The sequence below is a fragment of the Chroicocephalus ridibundus genome, chromosome 5 (genome assembly GCF_963924245.1).
Source record: "Chroicocephalus ridibundus chromosome 5, bChrRid1.1, whole genome shotgun sequence".
Taxonomy (NCBI): domain Eukaryota; kingdom Metazoa; phylum Chordata; class Aves; order Charadriiformes; family Laridae; genus Chroicocephalus; species Chroicocephalus ridibundus.
This window is the reverse complement of record NC_086288.1, coordinates 4,582,747-4,607,344: the sequence shown is the minus strand read 5'-3', so window position 1 is coordinate 4,607,344 and position 24,598 is coordinate 4,582,747. Positions and strand designations below refer to the sequence as shown.

The 24,598-nt window shown below is 38.9% G+C and overlaps 1 long non-coding RNA gene across 1 annotated transcript; it reads right to left on the bottom strand.

Moving 5' to 3' along the window:
- Positions 1-150: 150 nt before the first annotated feature.
- LOC134516570 (uncharacterized) lies at positions 151-13,920 on the bottom strand. The gene is made up of 7 exons (XR_010071364.1): positions 13,776-13,920; positions 13,134-13,263; positions 8,528-9,031; positions 4,803-4,933; positions 1,070-1,187; positions 390-803; positions 151-313 (listed from the first exon to the last, which is right to left on the bottom strand). It is a non-coding gene; the product is annotated as an uncharacterized LOC134516570 (long non-coding RNA).
- Positions 13,921-24,598: the final 10,678 nt, after the last annotated feature.

Here is a 24,598-nt window from a genome sequence, read left to right as displayed (position 1 = left end):
GGTGTCCACTTCAGACTGTGCTTTGAGTATAGCATGAGAAAAAACATCAGTGGAGACAACAAAGCGAAAGACATGAGCATCCTGTCTTAAAGCATATGCATCGTCTCACAATCTTAAAATATTTTGATGTGAATGTGTTACCTGAAATTACTGAAAATGATGATGCTTGGCTACTCTGGTCTGCAGGACTGTGGTGCGATTTCTAGCTTCTAGACTGGGGTGAGTGCTGGGACCCGTGATGCTTGTGGGATGTACGGGTGGGCTCTCACTGATCGGGGACCAGGACCGCAAGGTGGATACCCAGCTGTTTCATCTGCAAGAACCGCAGCAGAAAATCATGAGGACTGATAAAATCGGTAACTAAAGATGAGGTGCCAGCCAGCACTCACCTGTTGGAAAGGCTAGAGGCAACACAAAGACTGAGAAGCCCTGGACTAAAAAAACAATTTCCGTTTCCTTTTTTTATCCTCTGCAGTTTTCCGGGTTGGTTGCAAGGAAGGTTGCTCCTTCCTTGCCCTGAATCCTGACTGGCAGGAAGGCAGCTCTCGTGATGGTTACAGAGATCAACTGGAGACCAGTTGTGTATTTTTTCGCGGGGACCTGTAGGATGTTAAGGTTCTGTTTTCCCCGGCTGCTGCTGTGGGCTCCCAGGGCAGGGTACGGAGCTGACGGAGGACAGAGCTTCAGGCACCGCTGTGCAGAGGCTGCAGGGGCTTCCAGGCAGCTTACGTGAGCCCACCAGGCAGGATGCTGAGGTCTTGTCCACACATGCTCTTCTACCAGCTCTGCCACTGGGAATTTTCCTGAAAAGAAAAGGGGTTATATGCTTCAAATATGTCATATTTCTTCTCTTAAAAGTAAAGATGCAGCTGCTTTGCAGTTGTGTACTTTTAGCTAGCGCTACATGTTTTTATATCCCATCCTAACACGGTAAAAAAAGTATGGATGTGCAAAGAAAACCAGAAATATATAGGTTTTGGAGTTGTTAAAATTAGACACTTGTGGTAATCGTAGTCGCTTCTACTTCACTGCAATTTATAACATCTATTTTCAATGTTTTTCTTATTACCTTTAGAAATTTTCAGTTTGTTCTTCTTTCTTTTTTCCCCTCTTTATTTGGTATACCGCAAAGCAGTACGTGTGCTCTTTCTCTTTTTCTCTTTTCCTCTGTTTCTCTCTTTCTGTTTCTTACGAGACAGAAAAGAAAATGGAGAAAAGAAATATGAAAAGCAAAAAATCCTTTGAACATCATCCATTCCATTGAATCCAGCAGAACAAAAAAAGGAAAAAAAGAAGTCTGAAGAAGTATCAATGCTGAGCTTTCACACAATCTTCTTTCTTGAAATAAAATACATATATAGACCTGCTATCCTTCTTTTAGCAAAGCTGAAACTTACGAGAATGTGTTTGCAACCATTATGTCTCAGGGAAGTCTACAGTTTTCAAAGTCCTCATCTCTCAGGGGTATGTGCCTGAGCCTAACACACAATTTGTTCTTATTTTTCCAGAAGAATTAGAGAAATTTTAGATTGTAAGCTTGATGATTTGAACCCTTATCTTTTTTATGCAAGCAGCATGCACTTGCTTCAAGTCTCCGAACCTGACAGAACAACTGAGTAATTTTTTTAAAACATAAATAGGGAAAAGCTGTTTTTTAACATTTCCATTTTCTTGTCCATAAGGCATGTGAAATCAACACATCTGTAGAAATGCAAATAACTTTCATGTGAGGACAAGCTGAAATTTAGCCTTCTCAGGCAGATTATATTTATTCATCACCATTCACATATTGTCTCATCAACACATGTAGGCACTTCTATTTTTGAAAAGCCTCATTTATCACTTGTTGAATGTTTGAAGCTGAACTGCTTTTTCTCAAAAAAGTATTCATTAGATTGACAGATTCTTATGTTAACTAAAAAAACCAAAGAAAAACAACACCCCACCCCCCGCCCCAGCCACTGTTCTGTGCCTGCTATGCAAGGAGCCACGTTTTCTGCATAAAATCTTAAAATGTACATAAAAATGTAGCATTTCACTAGTTGGCTTATGGACTTAGATTCACTTCTAACAGTGCATTTTTAACTCTTCATAGGCTTTTCACTGCCTTTATATTTTGTCTCCTATTACAAACAGCTTTTAGGGTAGACAACGAAATAAAGATTTATTTTTAATATCGGATTAATCACGGTCAACTTGCAATATGTCCCTGCCACAAGAGTTAATGCTGTGCCGTAGGGGCTGGCCCAGCTGAGTTTTATTTTATTCCCTTTCTAATTAGGGAGTTGATTGCCACAGTTCAGTTATTGCCACAGTCTGGTTTTATAACATACTTGTATCCTGGTGCCCTGAAACGACCCTCTTTGACAAACAGCCAACCATTTGCCACATTCGGGGGCGTTTTGCAGCAAAGGGAGTTTCTCCTGCTTTTTATCCCGCGTCCTCTCCTTTTGATTCTTTCGGGCAGTGGGTCTGAAAATCAACTAGAGCCAGCAGAGTGGTGCATTTCAGATATTCAATAGTATAGATATGTGTCATTAGATCTTGAAGTTGCATATGAAATATGTTAGAAATCAATATTAAAGGTTTCCTGTTTAGGAAAAATTATGTAGTTATTCAATATACACATTTCATTTCCTGTTGGTTTTATAATTAGCTGTTTTGATCCTGAAATAATTTCCTTTTGGTTTTTTTTTTTTTTTTTTCAGAAGTTCATGTATCTTCTTTAATCCCAACATACATATTTATCTTACAGACAAATGCATTATAAGTTACGTATTTCATCACTGAGTGGCTTCCAGAAATTAATTTCCATATTGAGTGTTCATGAATCAGCAGAACACCTCTATAAATCTTAACTCCCTGTAAAGCATTTTTTATATAGAGGTGTGTCCTCATTCTGATGTTCTATAATCAGCTTTGTCAGAAACACTGTGGGCCTTTTTTCTTTAAAATATTAGCTTACTAAAAATTTAAACCACTATTTATAAGCAAAAGAGGGAGAATCCACATATTATATTTAAAATCATTAAAAGATTGATGAGCATTCATAACTGGAAAATCCTGGCAGAAGAATGATTTATTTGCAGCAGCCTGTGTAATTAAAGGGTGAATGAATATTGGTAAAAACATTACTGCTTACTCTTTTTCCAGTAACTTGAGATGGATCACAGCTTACAAAACTGTATTTCCCTCTCCTGTAATGGCACCGACAGGTGGGTCAATTCTAAGAAATCACAAACCACGGGGCTCAAATAGTCAAACTGAGTACTCAGACAGAAGAATGGGGTGCAGAGGTGTATTTTATAGCCACTTTTTGCACTAGCAGTGACTGAAGCAACAGTAACGACACAGGGGTGAGCTTCATCAGGAGGCAAATACAGGGTTTGTACAGGTTTGTGCACCTCTGCACTTACACAGGGTCAGTCACCTGGAAACGTTTAGGTAGATGCCTGGAGAAGGATAAAAATACTTTTTCTAGCAGTGGCAGAGATTTCTCCCTTTGGCCATGCTCCACCAAAGCTTCATTTCAGTAAGATGCATCCGAAACATTTCAATCACAGCTGCTTTATTCTGTATCAGCCCTCAGAACATAACTTGGTCTCTTGTTTAGCTAATAATGGTCCATATCATTCCACTGGTATTGCTTGGAATGTCTAACATCAGTCTCCTTCACTGGGATTTATACCCTTCTAATGCTTCTCTGTTCACCATGGCATGAAGAATAATTCTTTTCCTTTTTCTTTTTTAGCACTACCTTTCATGTGTTTGCATGTCAGGGAACATGCTGTCATATCCCTTTCTCACTATGTTCTAATCTGGATTAAGTAACTTCATTTCTTTCAAGCGTTCCTCATAACTCACCTTTTCTAGCCCTCTGATTATTCTGTGCCTCTTACCACTTGAGATTTAACACTGAAAACTACTGAACGCTGAACCTGTGGGCTTAATGATGAGTGGAATGGAAAGGAGCTAAGAAAGCATGAAAATGTAGGTACAGAAGTACGAACACCTATGAGAGTAATAATTAGCTAATGAAGGTCTATAGATGTTAGATGGAGTAATCTCAGCCAGTTAAATATATCTGATGAGACAGCATTGGTCATCAAGAGGGACGTGGATAGAGTGAGAAAAGCATCACAAAACAAGTGACGACTCCTTAGACAGGAGGAACGATATGGGTCTTCTTTGTCTGTGTGAGAAATATATAAAACACGCACAGATATGGTCACAAGTGGTCGAGGAAAAAAGGTGACATAGCCCTGTAGGATTGAAGAGGGACCCCTAAGTTCACTTATGTCCATAGGGTGGGTATTCTTCATGGTCGACTGAAGAAATATATGAGTATACTATGTCTGTACCCTAAAAGACTGGCTAAGTTATTGTGACTGAAGAAGCGCAGACTCACCCTAAATCTATTAACAGATGATTTTCATTTTTATTATGCAAGAAGAGCAATTCTTGTAAGAGTATGATATAAACTACAGGCATTAATGTTGTTAAAATTTATTGTTGTATGTATGAGAAGAATGTACATGCAGTGGCCACGCCCTTCAGCAAAACAGCTAAGCCAGTTTAAGAGTTGTTGTTAAAACAAGACTTATTGTTGTTTTTAGCAAAAGATGATGGTATCTGCACAAAAGCAGATGTGCCTTTAGGTTTCTTTTTGTACAGTTACTGGCATATGGAATAATAAAAGAAACGTTCAGTGGTTTAGGCCAAGACCAGCATCCAAAATAGACTTTAAATGACAAACAAATTGGAGCAAGCACTTACGTCCAGATGAGCCAAACCGTACTTACCTTTGACAGTAAATGCACAAAGTTACAGCTGGCTGAGAAAATCCCTTTGAGCTGGAAGTAACTGGCAGGTGGAATAGCACTCAGGGGAGTACCATGTGCTTGCTCCGTTCTTACTTGTCCTTTGACATCTGCTGGAATCGGGAAGAGTAGCAAGAGTAAATCTCATCTGACCTGGGTGCTTCTATGATAAAATGACTAGATTTGTGGACAAGGAGAGAACAGCAGATGTCATACCTCAACTTCAGCAAAACTAAACTGCAATAGAACTGTGGTGCTGGAAGTCAGACAGGAAATCTTTAAAGAAGGAAATTATATTAATGAAGTTTGAAACTCTCTGCTAAGCCAACGTAGGGGAAAAAAAAAAACCCAAAATAATCACATAAACCCCCACAGCAATTCAGTGTGGTGGTCTAGGAATCCAAAGCAAGTACAAACCATCTCACTTGATCTAACTGAGAAGCATTAATGTGGCTCGTGAAATTGTCCTGTATTGCTCATGACTGCATGGAGTCCTTCTTCCATTTGCCATTGCTACTGTAATCAGTTACACATATTCAGTGATGATTTAGACAAATCTTCTTAATACGCTCTGTGAGTGTGTGTGTATTTTGTATACATTTATCAGTGACACACATTCTGTTCAGTAATGGATTTGTTATACATTACAAAAAGGAGAAATTGTACTGACCAGAAGCAAACCAGTAGTGCCTTTCAATCCTTCTAGCTACTATCTTAAGAAAAAGGGAAACATTATTTTCATAGGTGTGACGGATAGTGGTGACACTTAATTTGCTTTAGTAAGCCTGAAGAGTTTAAACCATGTAACTGATATGAATTCTATAATTTCTTTCAGCTTTACTGAAAGGTTTATGCTAATTGTACATGTCAGGTTTGGTGGTGACTAGATACTGTGGTGATAGGCTCTTCGGAAGTGCTGAGAGATAGATAAAGTTAGGATAAACTGATGTATTTCACATTACGAGCAGCTGGATGAGCCCTGAACACCATACCCAAGTGATTAATTTCTGAATGGTGGTGAAAAGAGAGGGGGGTGCTTAAATAAATCAATGGTGATTTTAATAAACTGGGAGCTTCTAGGTACTAAATCTGTCTGCATCTGATCTGAATTGCAATTACCTGTCAGAAATTCATCCATCATTGCAAGTTCCACACAAACTTTCTGGCAGCAGATGTTTCAGGAAAGCTATTTCATATGGGAAATATATCGTTTGGTGTACAGCACTCCCAAGAACAAAAAGCAAAGGAGAAAACATTTCACGAGTAACAGCAATAACTTCCATGTCACACCTAAGCCTACTTTATCGGTGAATGTAATTTGTAAATGTGAGTTTCCAACATAAATCAGTCAATGAAATACTACTAATAATTCAGCTGATCTGAAATAGATGTAGTAATTAATTCAATATTTGTGTACTGTGAAAGCAACGGTATTTCTAATAACTTCTAAGTTCAGCATTATTAAATCCTGACTGTAAGGCTAGAAGACTGGTGCCTGCTTTTCAAAAAATAAATGTGGTGTGCCTCCGCCAGCTAGGCTATGGGAAGAGCTTTGAGAGAGAGCCTACAAAAATATGTCACACTCCCTCAGAGCTGTACTCAGCAGGTGTGGGGCTACCTCTGCAATCCACGTCTGTCTTATGCCAAGGCAAAAACTATATGAGGATGAAACTAACTTGGAGAGGATAGTATTGTTAATTCGGGGTAGAATACATTACGTAGGCATTCTAATTATTCTTCAGCCACAATCCTAGGAAGTTCCTAAATACTGTTAAGTTAAAACATACCTACAAATATGTTATAACATGGAACGTCACAGATGAGGGATCTAAGACTGCTTTCTGATTCTCAAAGGTACGTTAGGTCTTCCTTATCAATACTGTGGCCCTTGCTCATTTGAGATCATAGCCAGGCATGTCTCCAGCTTCCCTTCTAAACTGGGACTTGCTCTCCCAACTGTTCTCTCATGATGACTGAGATAATAAATACTAAAGGGGAAAAAAAACCAACACACCACAACCAAAAATCCAAAACCCAGAAGAAACTGGAGGACAGGGGAAACGCTTGCCTGCCACTTAATATGGGTTCATTGACTTCCTGTCATCAGAGAAAAGACTGAATTTGGACTGTATGAAGGATTTAAATTCAGAATACCTAAACTCCAGTTTTTCATTGACACCTGTTCCACCATCTGATACGTGACTGGTCCCTTCTTATGTGGCAAGAAGGCAACGTAATGAACATTTCTGTGCAGCCATCAGTGAAATTGTCATGTAACACTGCTATTTCTCATCTGAACGTGTACCTTGAAAATGACCTCTGAATACAGGCTGGACATATGATTAGAAGATTGCTATCCCAGCCAAATGATGCGCCAAAAGCTGTTCTACTGTCACCTCTATCAAACCCCTCCATTCTGTTTGCCAATTATAACAGCAGAATCTATCACTCTCTTCAATTTTCATTATATCAGGAATTTACTTTGCACATTTTCTTCCTCTATGTAGTACTTCAAAATCATATTTCATTAAATGCTGTTTCTAACATAATTGAGAGCAATTCACTTATAAAGTAACTGCTGACAGGTGGATCCATTTGTATCTTATACATGATGTGCTGGGCTTCTTATCTTGTCACCTGTGGCTGGTGTTTGAGAATTCATCTTTTGTATTAGTAGCTCAGAAAGCCTCAGCTTGATACACTATATCATGGGTGTTAATTTGAGCTGTACTCTCATGCTCCTGTAAAACTGACAGCTGACAAACATTTGGAGAAAACATCTTGGTTTGTCTTTTACTTTGCAAGACCTCATTTTCGAAACTCCTCAAAGCGAATGAATGCGTAAGTCCTCGTGGCCTCTTCCAAACCACACTGAAGTTAAGAGAAGGACTCCTGGTGGCTGAAGAAGCTGTCAGTCAGCCCACGACGGCCTTCAATAGACTAATAGCTTAATACACTGCGGACGTTAGGTGCTTTCACAATGCAGTCCCCCTTTTGGTTAGAGACACATCTTGCAACTCCTCCCACTTCCATTTTTAGCCCTGTTGTCCCCATTTCTTTCATTTATCAGTGCATAATGTCACGGGGGTAACATTTTATGTAGAATAATGCTATTAGGGAAATGTTTACATATCGCGTGTCCATTTTTCTCCTTTATTTCCCTGTTATTTATTTGTACAGCATTAGCTTGGAAGGACTGTGACAAGAGATTGTGTCCACTCCAAGGGCTTTACTGCCTCAGCACTGGTTCCCATTACCATCTGTCCATTCCCCTCTGCCAAAGACAAGAGAGGAAAACCGAAGCGCAGGAAAGAAATGGTGAGCCGCATGTAACAGTGTAATACATGGGTGCTTGAAACTGGCACTGCACACTAAACAGAGGAGAAAGTCCATTTCTGGACAGTAAATGAGAGGTAATAGGTAGAGAGTAAATAATGAGGAACCCTGAAAGTGAGGATAAATAATTTTCATCTAGTGCAGTAGAGAAGCTGGAAGCAGGAAAGGGAAAAATGGCACGGAAAGGTGAATGGCAAGGGAAGCGACGCTGGCAGGAAGCTTTATAATGAGCAGAGGGAAAGAGAATTTATATCCAGACCTGGGCACAGCAAGAACTGCAAGTGGAGGTGTGAGCCTAAAAGCAAACCTTTCTTCTCTTTACGCTCACGAAAGACTGCATTTTAGGAATATCAAAGGGAAAACTAACTTACAGTCTTAGAAGGAGCAAGTGCTTCAGGCTGAAGATGCCATTTGTGTTGCACGTGTCCCAGTAGAGCCATCGGCAGTGAAGCCAGGTGGAGCAGCGCAGTGTCAGTGCCAGAGGGTTGTGGGCTGGGACTTTTTTTCTGGGGTGAGTTGACGTTACAGCGTCATGGGATAGGCAGAGGAAACTGCTCTGCAGTGAAACGGTACGACCAAGAGTTGTGTCCAACAGGTCAATGTCGTCTTCTTGTCCTGGTGGGTTATTTACCCCCTTGTGCGAACGGTAAGGGTGCGATCCTGTCCTGCTTAGCTATCAGCTGGACCTGTGTTTCTCTAGGTGCTTTGATGAAGTCCTTTGAGATGACAGTGGATTCATTATTTTAGAAATTGCCAGGGCTTACCCTGGAGAGGACGAGGTGCCAGCACCACTGAAACAATGTCTAGTTCCTTGATTAGAAGCAAATTGTTTGAAGCTGGAATTCTTCCCAATTGGTGTTTTTAATTTAATTTTCCTGTGGAAACATTATTGAAAAAGCTGTTACAGCTACTTTGATCAAGCATTCCTGCAGCTTTAAAAATTAAAGTTCTAAGTACAGGCCACATATGTTTCAGGCCTATATACATAATATATTTTAACATTGCTAAGGCAGCTGTGAGCTCAGCACAGAAATCATTAGAGGGCATGTCAGAAGCTAACTAGAAGAAGGACAGGAGGTCTAAAGCTTAAAACAGGCTCATTAAAATGTATTTTTCTAAGTTTAACAAAATAACGAGAACCACGCCTTGATCCATTTTCCAGAACGCAGTGATCAAATGTTTTGGAGGCCAGTTTCTTTCTTCTTAATAATTTTTTATTAAGAAGTATGGAAAATGTCTAATGTGACAATTATGAAGGTAAGCACAGTCTTTTTTATTATGACCATGAACATTTGTTTCTGGGATAAAACTACCCTTAAGCAACGAAGTCGCCTAGTCTTGAATATACATGCCTAGTTCTACCGTAATGAAATACCTACTTCAGGTGGATCAAACAAACACAATCAAAATATCGTAGACCCAATACTGTGTGACCAGACTTCTGCCATTTCTTATTGTGTACTGTAAGCTTTCTTTCATTGAAGAGAACAAATGTGATACGTGAATCATTCAGAGGACTTGCAGCTATAGCACCTCTTTAAACTATCTATTGGTATCTACAGAAAGCAATTTAATCCACCTCTTCTTCTCACCCCACACAGCAAAAAGACAAAATTCTCAGTTTGCATTACATTAGCCTTCACGTCTTCTTAAAGATAAATAAAGTTCCCTGAAGGTTTACTTAGGGATTAAATGTCTTTATTCATAAGAACTCTGGAAATAAATTAAATTAAAGGAGTCGCAGCTTTTAGAGCTTTTTCTGGGTCTTTGTTTCAGACTATATTTTTGTTTCATCTATCTAGCGCTAGGCCGCAGTGGTGGTGCTCAATCTGCAACTTAACGCTGTCATTACTGGGTTTCTGTGCCATATAACCTGTGACCATTGCAAGCTCTTCTATAATGTCTGAAATAGATTATTTAAGTTTCTGTTCTACTTGCAAGATATAAATACTTACTTCTAAGCTTAGAGGTCTCAAAATCCAGCTAAAATATTCCCATTTTCCCCACCACTGTGTGGTCTTTCCAGATCTCCAAACTTTAGCAATAGCTAACCAAAGAGAAAAGGAAGGCACACTATGAAGCAAGGAAATGTTTCCTTACATGGTACTTAACTACAGCAGACAGCTTTTTTTTGTTTACATATGTGATGTTTTTACCCTTATATTCTTGAGACTTCTCCAAAAATTGAGAAAGCTAAGGACCACTTCCAAATTTTTTGCTCCAAGATGGCTTAGCTGTTTCTTTTATTTTTATTTCTTTTATTTTTTTCCATGGTTTTGGGTGTTTTGTTTGAATTACCACTGTTTTGCTTCACATTATGACTAAGTAGGCTTTTAATATTAACACCTGAGCACAAAAAACAAAATTAAGAAATTGTTCCACTTGACTTAAAGCATTATGCCAGACTGTTGAAACAGTAAGGGATACCTCAGCTGTAGAAATCAGGTGCTGATAATTGTGCATACTATCAAAGATTTCGGAACTAATTGTGTTTCTTCTCAGTGAGGGCAGTGTAGCGTTTGACACTGCTTGTTTCATTGAGTTTAGGCTGCTCTTATGGAACGTGAGTCATACAGAAAAGTGTACAGCAGGCAAAAAACCAGTAAAAAAAATAAAAGAAATAAGGAAAACTTCGCGTGATTTAGCAGCCTACTTGGAAACAGAAAATAGAATACTGTTTAGTTTTATGGCAGATGAAGAGAGTTGGTTTCTTGGTCTTTGAATTATATATATAGCTCTGAGGTAGCATAACAAGGTGATAACTAGCCCTGAGTGTAGAAAAGAATATTTCTGTGGTATATTTTCCTGGCTTTTTAAAATTGAAACTGTGTCACTTCTACTGGAAGATTTTTTCTTATCTAGCCTGCAACCTGTCCTCTTTCTTTCACTGTTTCAAGTCCACAGGCAAAAACCAGAAATGCTGGGTCTGTCTCGGTGCCAGAAGGGATTTACACTAGTAGGAAGGGAAACAGACACTGATTCTTGTTCCTTTTCCGCATTTGCAGCAATTGTCGGTGCACATGCATGAAGCTTCTGCTTGGGTAAAACATTAATTCCCTTCCTTTGTCAGGCAATGGACTTTCGCCTAAAGCAGATTAAAGCATATTCAGCCGCTCCCCCTCCAAATAAAACCTCCATCCGGAGGAACTGTGGGCAGATTTAACTGTGGCACAAGGGCAGTGAGAAACACTAGGGGTTGGCATGGTCTTTAGCAGACGGACGTGTTGGCAAAATGGATGTCTGGGTACTTTCATTAAACGCGTTTGGTGTCCAGCAGAATATGGAAGTAACCAACTGCTGCTCCTCTTTGATGTCCACGTGTATTCCTGATAGTGGTATGGATTGGGTTTTTTTCTGTCTGCATAGAGTGGCAGGCAGAGCTAATCTCGGAATGAGGTATTTCCTTCTCCTCATACTTATCCCTTCAGATTTTACAATGACAGCATACTAAGAGAGAACAGAAGGACTGAATAAGTGCAAAAATCAGTTTGGCACATCTGGAAAAAACGCCTGCGAGTTTCTTTCCTTAAATGTTGCAAACAGGTGGTAACTACAGCTGTCTGAAAAAAATACTTATTCCCATGAAGAATTTTGACTATTTTTTTGAAAGCATCCCCAAAGTGCGATTTTTCAATTTTGAGGTGGTTCTCATTTGCAACAAATACCATTTAAAAGGGGAGAGACAGACACTACAAAAAAGGATTAAAAAACCATGCAAACACAATTTTCTAAAAGAACAGACTTAAGACGGGAGAATCCTGCCATACCCAGGCAGATACGGTCTTCTAGCAATAATTTCCAACATCTCCATTGGCTGATATGCTGGAGGAATTAAAAGTTTTCACAGCTAATGAGATTTTCATGCTTTATTTCAAGGTCACAGTAAATTAAATACACATGAGCTTAATGGGAGGAACAGGGGACTGTCACCCCATAGGTGGTGGCCTGTCTTGGGGCTGGAGCTGCGTGGGGATCTCTGATCTGTACTCATAACCGTGAACTGTGGATTAATATTGAAATAATTTAAAATTCCTACAGCAGTGCACCCATATGGAGATAAATGACTTTAAATGCACCTTTAAGCAATTGTGGAAATTTCTAAGCTAAGAACTTATTCATATAAAATTGCAATAAAGCTCTGAACATGAACTGAAATTTGAAAACTGTAGCTTTTGGCTGCCTTTCAAGAAAGGCATTTTATTTTCACTCTGCACTTAGTAATCCAGAATGAAAATGTAAGTGAGATCGAAGGGTAACTGCTATGTGCCATGTTGCATTGATTGTGGAAGTTATTTTACATAGTTCTGTGAATGCACAAGTTGCCACAATCTTTTCATGATTTTATTTATAAAAGTCCTGCACAGTAAGGTGGCTGTCGGTAGATACTAAGACTAATGCATGAGACAACTGTTTACCTCGTACTCGCAAGAAAACAAGCTGGAATGGCAAGACTGTTTCGCATAAATGGTGCCCTCACATAGTTTTACCACTTCTCTGTCAATGCTGTCTTCGTTCCCTCTCCCTTTATTGTCTGACTTTTATGACTCATTTTAGTTTTAAAATTGCCAACGTGAAGTCTTTACTTTTCTGCTTGTCAGAAAAGCACGTGCAAACCTACAGGGATAAATACATAACATTAGTGATTAATGCTTAATCGGTTGTAGTTCTTGGCCTTAGTATTGACTCTGGTGCACACACCAGCCGCGAAACTGGCATTAAAAATTACTTCTTCTTAGACCTCAGTGTGGTGTCACACACCATGTGTGTAAACCAGCACTATGTGCCTATGGTTGCTTTGAACTATGGATGTAGTCATTCAGTTTGCACTATAAATTTTCCCTTCTGGAAGCTTTCGAAGAGGATGTCCTTTACTACAATCTATATAAATGTGTATCACAGAATGACTGAATGGATGAATTCAGTGTGCCCACCGTCCTCCAGTGTTTTTCCCTCGGTGCCCACAACGCTGGTACTCACAGCCGTGTCTGAGTGCTGCTGTGGATGTGCCGGTGATGGCAATCTCCGCGCTTCCCCACCAGCAGCCAGGCTGCTCTTCTTTCTCTCCTCTGCAGCTTCCACTTCCTTTTCCTGCTCTTCATTTTCTATTCTGTAACACAATTGTGAAAATCATATACAGAAAATAAATATACTAATTTTAGATTTCATTCAGTGAAGCTTATGGCCAGTCTTTCTTTCTTTCTTTCTTTTTTTTCTTTCTTTCTTTATTTCTGTAAGAATGAAGCTTTACTGTAATCCTACCTCTGCCTCCGTAAGTTTCATTCCTCAATTCACAGCAAGTTTGTAGGAATTTGTCCAGGTCCCTGACAGAGCACTCTGTAGTCCTGAGGGCACAGATAAGCAGCTCCATGCTGCTCTAGGTGGACCTTTTTCTACCTGTAATTTTCTACCTACTTCACCATGCCCTCTCTATGAGACAAGCTCTTAAGGATGGGGCACAAGCTTCTGTCAAGGTACCATCTTTGTTCTAATTAACAAAGAAAACCTTGTTCTAATTAACAAATGCTCTGCTGCAAATAAGCTCAATGGTTCAAAAAATAAACACAACAAAAAAATGGAGGTAGCAGTTAAATACTAAACAAAATAAGTGCGCATACGTACTTCATGGAAATCACCGGTTTTCATATTCCTATTGTATGCAAGTGAGTCTTCATCCATTGAGCTTCTTGGGCTAATGTTAAAATGCTTACATTTCCTCCAAACAAACAAAAAATTGTTCCTTTTAATTCCAGTTCAAATTGGTGAAAGTCTGGGGGAAAAGAAACAGACAAACAAAGAAGGAAATGTTTTATATTTGGGTTTATCTTTTCATTTTGTGGCAGATGGTTTGTTTTTTTTTAACAGCCACCTTTTGAAATCAGTATGTTATTTTGTCATTTCTTTGTTAAAGAGTAACAGCGCCGAATCTTTATCATATTGATCGTTTTACAAGTTTTCATCTGGGGTCCAAGATCATACACGGCATTGTTATTGCATTATTATTTTTCATTTGTATCCTATTGATTTGCTGCCAGTAACTTACAGGTCAATTTACAAAAAGATAGGGTATGATTTATTTTTTTTCTAGAAGATTATGCCACAATGGGAATGCTTTTATAAGGCTGTCAGATCTTTAGGTTTGGTTTTTTTTTCTCTCAGGAGCGCAACACATTCATAGATTAGTGGCGTGGTTCCACCTGGATTTACACCCAGAGGATCCATGACTTTCATATAATTCATCTGAATAAGTGGCTATACACAAGCCTACACTTAAATTGGAACTTTACTCCTAGGGAACGATTCTTTTCTCACTTCTCCCTGTATAACTCAGAAATAATATGAAGTCATTATAGTTACACTCATGTAAAAGAGATGGGCAGGAAGACTTTGCATGTCTAATGACAATAAGCTGCCGGTTTAACACCTCCAAATGACAGGTACTAAAAATATACATGAAAAATTATTTTTGGCACTGGCCAGGCCAGTGTTGGCACTGACAAGGTGTGTCCTTTCTACCCGGTTAGTAGTGCCTTGCCCTGCCCCGAGAAGCTGCAGCACCTTTCCCAAGTGTTAGCGTGGGACCACCAGTGAGCCCAGTTCAGAGCCCTTTGAGCCTGACCTGCCACTGGAGCAGGGCTGGAGAGGCCCTGCCTCCAAGGTCATATCTGTACCAGAAAGGCTACCATCAGGCCACACATATGCAAATTTTCCATATTTTCACCCAAATGCTTCCGAGCGATGTACTGAGGACACCAAGGTTAGAAAAGTCTGCCATACTAATTACAGTTTACTAGCAAGTAGTAGTAGTCCGGTTACTACCAACTTTGTACTTAGAAGGCACACTTTTGAAAGAAAGTAAGAAACCTTAACCAAATTTTCCTTATTATTTATACTTACCATCATTAGAATTTAGCTACTAGGAAAGCAAGGATTGTAACAGTATGTAGAATTGCACAAGTACACATATTCTTTTTTAATCCTTAAATATAAAACTCCTACTACACAATTTACAGAGGTTATTTTTTTAATTATTCAATGCAAAATGTGTTAAATGCTGTAGGCTGATGGATGTATACACCCGGATGTGTACTATTATTTTTCTCTGGAATTCATCCAGGTAAATCCAATCCACAGTGAGGAACTTACAGTTCATGTTCCGTCTACAGTGTATTGAATTTCCCTGGCATCTTTTCAACAGGAGCAATTTTGACGAGAATTTTTTTATAGCACAGAATGCCTTTTTCTGCCAGTGAAAATTTTCAGTTTTGGAACTGGTCTAATGTTTCATCCTGGTGCACGGTGCGGAATTGGGTGTTAAACCATACTCTTACAACACTGGATCACTTGAAAAATCTTCCTGGTTTGGGTAATTTTATTCTAAATTGCAGATCATTTCCTGAGCTCAAAAGTAAGACAGGCCAAATGAATTTCTCATTCATAATGTGTCCCATGACAAGAAAATAATCAAGTAGCTGAAGGTGATACCTATATGTTGTAGGAATACTTGAAAGAACGTTTTAGTTTGTTTTCTTCTCGTTCTTTCTTATGTTTTGTTTCACGTTTTGACACCATTGGAATACAACAGTATTAGACAGGAGAGCTGTCTTGCTTAAAAGGGAGGTATAAAGTCACAAAATGTGCTGTGTCTGGCTGTTAAATGCAACTTAAATAATATTTATAATAAGCATCGCTTCATTCTTTTGATTGACAAAAAGTAAAAAAGTAATGAAATACAAGTTACCTAAATGTCTGTCTCTAAAGATAGTTCATGTGCAATAAGTAATTAATGACACTAATTACATATTTTTCAGCAATAAAATACAGTCCCTCATCATAGGCTCATCATAGATATTAAACTCTTCTTCTGGAAGTTCTCTATTTAATGCACTTTTTATAGTTTGGTGTAGCCCTAGTCCTGGACAATGTCAAATGGGTCAGCTCCTGTCAAGGTAGAGTGCATCCTTCCACAACTAGTAGGTCTCTGAAGGGTTACTGATGCGCCGTCTGTTGACTTGGCTCTTAGAATGTGAATAATTCGTGGCAGGATCCCAAATGATGAATAAAGGTTCAAATCTGTGTTGGGGATAAACATATTTATCTCGCTTTAACGCAATTACTTAATTTTATTACCCAATAATAAGGTAGCTCTTTTGGAAATTTTGTATGTAAAGCCATCCTTACTTTTTGCTAAGTTATGAAAGTACATTACAGTGCTTTGGCAGAAAAACACCAAAACCTTTTATACAGTGCTATTACAGAAGAACTGCCCAAGCAAATCAAGTTATCAGTCTGCACACCAGAGCCTTATCATCCGAGTTTCGCTCTTGCATGGAGAAGCCAACGCGATAGTAATTCACATTATAATAACCTCTAATTTAAGTTCAGATGGCGTTGCAGAACCAGCAAAATGTTTAGATTTTGGTTTCTGATGTGAGGGCTTATCAGCTCAGGTTTTTAGAGGGCATTTGATGGCTAACCTTTGTCAATGCTGTAACTGTTTACTGCATAGAGCTATTGTGTTGGTTTTGTGGACAGAGAGATAACATTGCATAGATATTGTCAATGATCCCTTAACTGTCAATCAAAATTTAACTCCTTCCCATGCACCGGGGGTAAAACATACTTCTATAAGCTGTTTTTCTGGTGTAGAGAAGCCAAAATTTCATGCTAGATCAAATCATGTAGATTAAATGTCAACAGCCATAATCTCCAAGTAGGACTTGGAAACTCAATTACTGGATTATGCTGGAGCATTCTAATTCTTCATAAATCTTTTGTATGTATTTTGATATCGTTAAGGAATTTCTATAATGATAAATTGTTGTGTGCTTAAAAAATAGGACCCAATATTAATCTTTTTAATAAAACCTCTATTAGGAAGCAAGCGCTTCCTTAAAATGAAAATTCATTGTCACAATCTAGAAATGGCTGAAGTGATGAATAGATGCATTAACATGGAGAGGACATCCTACCGTGATCATAAAAGCAACTTCTGAGTGTTTGGTTGTGTTTCTGTTCCTACAGCAAATCTGTCATTCAGCAACATCAGGGTATTTTTAGCTAGGGCATCCTCCTGCTATACAATTTCATAGTGTAGCATGGCTGTCTTCACAAATAATTCTTTCATGGTATTTCATATTTCCAAATATTTGTTCTTCCATGTTGATTCAGAGTATTATTTACAAAATATATGTGTACATGCAGTTCATATTGCTAGGTTTGTTGGGGTTTTTTCCTTAGCAAAATATAAACTGTGTCAAAAGGCTACTTAACATTGACACTAAAAGGGGAAAACCAGGTGTCCTGACAGCTTCTTGGCTTGATGAAAGCCCATTAAAGACAGACTTATTTTTACAGATTTCAGTCGTGTGGCCACAGAGGATGCTTCTGGACAAAAGCTAAAAGTTTACGTGTATGTGACAATTGTTTTTCCCTCAGACTCCTTTTCTGTACATATCTCTAGCCCAGCAGTGAGAGGAGAGCAGTGATCTGTACAGTTTCTCTCTTCTGTCGTTATTAACCAAATTGGAAGTTATTTTTGGTCAGGAAAAATTTTAAAAGAAATTAATAGAAAGAAAAACTTTAATTTTGTTGTTTATGACATAACAATGGGGCTGACACTCTTATTCCACTGTCTCTGGTGCATAATCTATGATTCGGAAGTATGTCCTGGTACATCCCAGTCTCCCAGGTTTTCTGTTCAGGAAAGTTTTCTCTTTTTTGCATTCTGAAGCTATCTAAATATTACAGGAATGAATCTAGTTAGTATGATTTTCAACTGTGGGTTGCTTTTTTTCTATTTAGTAATATTTCAGAAACCCATTTTCCAGGGACTCTTAATTAGTTCTCTGAAAATTAAGCACACAGGCACCATAACTACCTCCCTTTCCCCCATGACATCCATCAGCATTATTAAATGACTCTAATAACACCATGGTTGCTGGAAATCCTGTTGAGATTTAACAAGTGGCCATATGCTACTCTCGAACAGAAGAAAGCAGGGGGGAGCAAAACACACCTGAAAACCTGTCAAATGTGGGCAGAGCTGAGAGCTTACTACGCTCCCCCTTTCGTATCCCATCTCCCTGGGAGATCTTTTTGCAAGGGGAGAACTCATTAGCAGCGAGCAATGAAGTGGCAATACTCTGTGAAAAGTTGGGATTCAGGCACATTTTCCATCATGAAGGTATTTCTTACTGGCAGGCAGACTATTAGTAATTCCCATTTGCTCCCTGCAAATCTCCCTGGGTCCAGAAGAGAAAAAGTCCATTTAGCCGGTCATGTGTGAACTTGTGCTGGGAAGAAGGTGCAGCGATGCACAGGTCATTTGCCTCCTCTGTGCCTGGTCTGCTCTCAGCGTGCTCTGTGAGTAGGAATCCTTTGGCCCCTGAACTGCCAGAGAACTGATCAAATACTGGGAAATTAAATTTTAAAAGATATAGATTTTAACGTGTCATCGCTCGTTTGTGTGTGTGTGTGTGTGTGTGTGTGTGTGTGTGTGTGTGTGTTTGCAATTTGTGTATGCATAATTTTCCCTGAATTCCTAAGCTATTTCCTAATTTTTCTTCTTTGAATTCTCAATGTATTATTTTCAGATTTGTGTGTTTCTATAAGTAAATATGCATTTAACCCGATACATATTTAATTGTAGGCTATTTAGTGTCTTATACAAATTATTTCACGTTCTTTTCCCCATTACAAAGAATTTGTCTTGGCCTTTGAAATGGAGAAATCTGTACAATGGAGGGAAAGTGCCTTCATCTGATGACGCTGAAGGAGACTGTGGATCCCAACCCGCGCTGTGGTTTGCAGTGTCATGGGAACTGGGATCCCTTGCCTCATCCAGTGGTAAAACAGCATCTTGCATCTTTGGGAGGCTACCAGCGTGTTTTAGAAGGTCTGAATGCACAAGCTTAGAAAATCCAGGGGGGAAAAACCCAACAACCTAAGCTCAGGAAACGGCATTTAGTTTTGTCATTAAATCCAATGAAGGTAAGGATTTGTTCCAGGATATTTAGAGAAGACTTTCTGAATCCTGTCTCTCTCTGGTGCATAATGCATTATCTGCACTTCCAATTTCTGCAAAGTCAGCTTTGTTCTGCGTATCCTGTGCCTGCAATTGCTTGCAAGAGCTAGTTAACTAGCCATGCAGTACAGCTTGCCATGTAATTTCTTTCTATATTGTGGAAGCCATCAACTGTCTGTGAAACCCCTTGTTCTAAGACTAGAAAAGCACTCGCTGTGGGACTGTAGAAACCTCAAAGGTCTTGACTGCCTGCTTTGGGAAACATCCTCCCTGTCTTTCAGGGAGAAGAGGTTGTGTATGGTCCTTGATTCAACACACGCCAGATTCTCAACTCACTGCCAACCAGTAGCATCCCTGCAGTTAGAGAAACTGAAGATGATCCATGGCTATTTCAGCACAGCTATATTCATCTTTCAAGACTGTCTTTTTTCTCCACAGTAGCTTTCATTCAGCAAATTAAACTGCTGGAAGTTGCAGCTGGACTTAGCAGCCAAGTCCATTCCTTAGTCTCTCGTCTGTAATGCAGGATCTTTTTTTTTCAGCCGGAACATTCCCTACTCTCTTGTTATTACTCCCTTTAGGAATATATGATCATGCTCTTCTTAAAATATTTATATCACTTCAAGTACCCATACCAAAAAATCCCTTTTCTTCTTTTTCTCTCTTTTTTGGCAGGACATCTTCCCAGGGATGATGTGTCACCACTTGAAGATTAATCTCACAAAGGACAAATCAATTCTAAACTGAGTCCTGGTGCTTCTTTTTAACAATTAACATTCCTGTTTCCGATGGCTCTTCCTTTTTAATAAGGGCTAAACATGTCAAGTCATTCTGGCACATTCCCTAAAGCATTTAACCACCTAAGGACAGACATGGGCATCTTCAAAAATTTCTGAAGGAAATACCATACCGAAGGAACTATCAGATTTTCTATCTTTCAGTGACTTCAGATCAGGAGTTGGTGCCTTGTTGGATATGCATATACTTAACACAAGATACCTGGATGAATTCCAGGGCCACGCAGTGAGGTTATTTACCATGTGTTATACAGGTGGTGAGTCTAAATGATCTAATGATCTTATGGCCAGAAAATCTCTTACTCTACATAATACTCTTGACCTTTTCCTCTGTCATTCATTTATCTGCACTCAGAAAAGTCTGGCATGTGGCTTATTTTATTGATGGCACGGTGTGTGTCCTAGGATGATCGTTAATGTGCTGTAATTCTTTATACGGTCATTACAGCACTATTAGAGACCTCAGTCTTGGTCTTTATATGGTCATTGGAAGAGTTTTACACAGGTTGTTGTTATTGTTGCACTGTCTTGCATTATTCAGTAAACACTAGGCAGCCATTACAGAAAGGGTTACTCACCATCAGACCTGTACACAGTTAAGTTGGTGAAATATGTTTCAGAGGTATAATTCACCCATCCACCAGAGCACAATAAAACACCGTCTTTATTTCTGATTTTATTGGTTCTGTCTGCTCTCATCTGGTGCCTGAACACTTTATCTGTTCACACTGTTTTTTTCTAATGCAATAAAAAGAGCAGACAGGATATTGCCCTTTATTTAAAATGTTTTGCCACATTTGGAGGTAAGTAACAGCCACTTTTTGTTTTATATATTTTCAGACTTATCAGAGAAAGAAATGTTTTGACACTAAGCATGCTCTACAGGATCCAATCCATGGTTTAATAGGAATAGTCTCCTCCTCACATCTATTTCTTTTGCTCTTATATGAACCTGTCTCTCTCTACTTCAAAAGCAAAGTAAGTCTCTTAGAAGTGGAGTGAAGAAACTGCATTTCCTTACAGTAGGTTTGTGTATTGAATCAGTTGTCAGAGGTCCCTGCCCCCTCCTCAATCTCCCCTTATGTCGTTTCCCCCCCTGCCTCCACATCACCTTACTTTGTCAACCTCTGCAGTTGCTATGGAAGTGGATACGTGAGCCCTTTTTCCTCTAGTTGACAGTTATATTCCTAAGACAGCAGCAGCAGCCATTAGGTCTGGTCCACTGAATGCATCCTGTTGCTCCTCCATCTGTTGGGAGAGTCGCCCTCCCCACTGGAAAGGTGGCAAAGATGGTGCCCATCAGCTCATGCCCTACTTGGGTGGTTTCCGAAGTGTGGTGGTGCCCAAATGTAGATCTCAGCCCGCAAAGGGGAGCTGAGAGTTGGGCATCAAGTCTTAGGTACTGTGTTCTCTGGCTTAGGAAGATACACCTCCGGGTGTCAGGCACCCGTGTCTCTTCATGCATATTAAAGGAAAAGGGAGAGGAAAGATTTGGCTCCCAGTCCCTACGTAAATGGAGCTTAAATCATCTACATTTGGAATTCAGTGAGCAGAGATCCTCACTTTCAAGCAGATGTGTCTTTTCAGAAACAAGCTGACACTCTGAGCACCAAAACAGATCCCGGGAGCTACAATAAAACGCAGTGTTCTGGCAAAACTAAAGGGAGAGGAGTCTGTCAGGGAGAATGGTGGAGCAAGAAGACTGGTATTATAACAGGGGAGGGGGGAAAGAGTTAAAAGTATAAGAAACCGGAAAAGACTTAAAGGGACGTAATGCTGCTTAATGGGGCAGAGACTGAGAGACAAGTGAATTACAAGCCTGTGTGATTAGCATTTTTTTCAAGACAATTTGTAAAAGGTGACAAGTTGTAGATTAAATGCTTTGATTCGCCTTTTTCTCACCCTGCCTGTGTACTTGTGTCTTTCATTTAATGTAATAACCTCTACTAAACAGTTATAAGCTGTAGCATATTTTTGTTGACCTTAAAATGAGGAAAAAAGGTATTCTGGAATTTGAAGCATGCAGTTCTTTACTGGCTAAAGAGTAAAATAAAGAAGTATAGCTGAATGAATTTTTTCATGTCACATTATGAATCAAGGCTCATGCATCATAGCAAGTCCAAAACAATTTGGTTCATATAACTTCAGCCTATGTCTCAATTCTAAAATTGTATTAAAATGAAAATCTTTATTCCTAATTCTCATACAGTGGAGCTTAGTTGAGCCTCAGATTTCAGGTATTCCCATAATGGAAGTTATGGGAATTATTTTGTTTGTGACACAGACATAACTAGAATGAGAAAGAGCAGCAGTTTTGGGGTTTCTTTCTGCTTGCTTTCCTTTCCTTATTCCCTTCTATCTGACATGGCAGAAATGCAATCTAAGGGAATAGCAGAAAAACACCCTACATTAAGTTAACAAGTGAGGGAAAAGAAGTCAATCTTTCAGGCTTTAGAGGAGCTGATACCAGGAGAAAAACTGTGCCTGCAATACAAAGCCAAAAGATATCAAACATTCTAAGATATGCTTTCACAAATCAACAAAGTACATAAACTAGAAAAAAAAAAGCCTTCCTCTAGACTGTGTCCCTAAGATGAGAAACTGTGAAAACCTGCAAGTGTAAAGTAAGTATGAGATGGTTGTCAGTGTAATGTCAGCTTCTAGCAGAACAGAAATAACTCAGAAGTCTTGGGATGAGTTCTCTGCTGCCTTGCACATTGTACAGTCTTTTAATCAAAACCCAGAATGAATAGTTCCTGGCCAGCCCCAAAATACCACATGTCAGACTATGCAGAAAGGGAACTACTGCAGAAATGGTGCTTTACCAGTATTTAAGACCTAAAACGAATACTGGGAGGGATTCAGCTTGAATAATGATCTCAGTTGCTTTCCTTTTTCCTTTTGCATAAAATATATTTTGGCTTGTATTTTACTTCAGAATGCTTCTGTAAATCCTAAAAGGATCCATCTTGGGAGCATTTACAGGATTTGACCTTTAGATATTGACAGAGGAGATGTGTATGCATGTATTCTCATGTTCTATGGTACGTATTGACGACAATGGCAGTTTTTCCATTTCTTTTGTAAATGGTTTAATTTTTACGTATTTGTATGTCTTCATGATATAGTTAGCCTTCCATGATATATAATATTTATGTTCAATTCTTTTATCTCGGGATTTAAATGCCGTACTGCACATTGATAAACACATTAAACCACTTAAACCAATATACTGCAAAAATGAAGAATGCACAATAATCTATGATGTGAGGCTATTAATTTATCCACAGAGGCAAAACTACATGCACTGCTTGACTGATAAGCCAGCTTCTGTCTCTTGCGGTCAAGGGTAATTCTTTTTCTGTATTAGCTGTGTGTTGGACCTTGGATTTACAGATTTTGTCGCTGGCGCCAGATTATATGTGGCAGCTTTGTCGCGTGGAGTATTCTCTAACGGGCATCGCATAGCCACTACCAAAGTAATTTCAATTAGCACTTTTGATTAAATGTAAAACTAAACTCCAGTGGTATTAAACAGTGTCTTATTCATTTAATTGTTGTGTGCCTATGGAATTTTTTCCTTAGAACTTTTTCAGGGAAGGATATGAGATACCTATGGTATCTCTCATCAAAGGGAGATGATTCACCTTTGCAAGCTCAACTACTAGGCCTACGCTTACTGAGAGGAATCCAACAGAAAAATATTTAATCTACTGGGCCCCTAGAAGCAGCATTTTGCCACAGTTTTTGGAGCAATACTTATGGTAATATTTTTATAAAATTCTCCTTTTAATTCTTGATTATGCTCAGATATTTCAGATTGATATGAAAACCCTAACTAACTTCACTAACCTCAGTGGAATGAATAAACTGTCTTCCAACTTTGCACCATCAAACCATAATTATAATTACATTTATAATTATAATTAATTATAATTATATCAAATTATAGCAGGTTATAGGACAGTCTGTTTCCTTTTCACTCAGACTCAGCAGTCTCTCTGCTTGCTTTGACTCACGTGTAAGGATACATGGGTCTCCAGGAACTTACTGGTGTAGAAATGAGGTAATTAGTTAACTAGCCTATTTTTGAAAGGCAAAGTAGCCAAGTCTATGACCCACAGGACTATGCTTAATGATGGGTCCATATAAATGTATTCCGTAAACTGAAATGCACTGAAATGCTGCATGGATGTATACGAGCATTAACAACCGCATTTACATTTTCATACACTCCCCATTTGTTCTTCTAACCATAGCAAAATCCGAATCAATGGGGTTTGTTCTAAATTTTTTTATGTGTATACATATATTTATTTTATATATTTACATAAAAAGGCATGGACAGATGTGACTATACTGCTGTTACATTAGTCAAGATTTAACAAGTGCACGGAAAGCAGACTGGCCAAATATGAAGAGACATTGTTATTAACTATACCAGTATCTATTTCAGATCAAACTCGATTATTCTTCTGGACACATATTTTCTCCCACTGAAGACGCCTGGAGGCATAGCACAAGTGAATTAATTGCATAGTAACAGTTACAGCGCTCTTTTTTAAGTTTCTTCAATTGTTTTCTCCTCAAGTTCAGGAGGACACAAAGGATCAACAAACAGA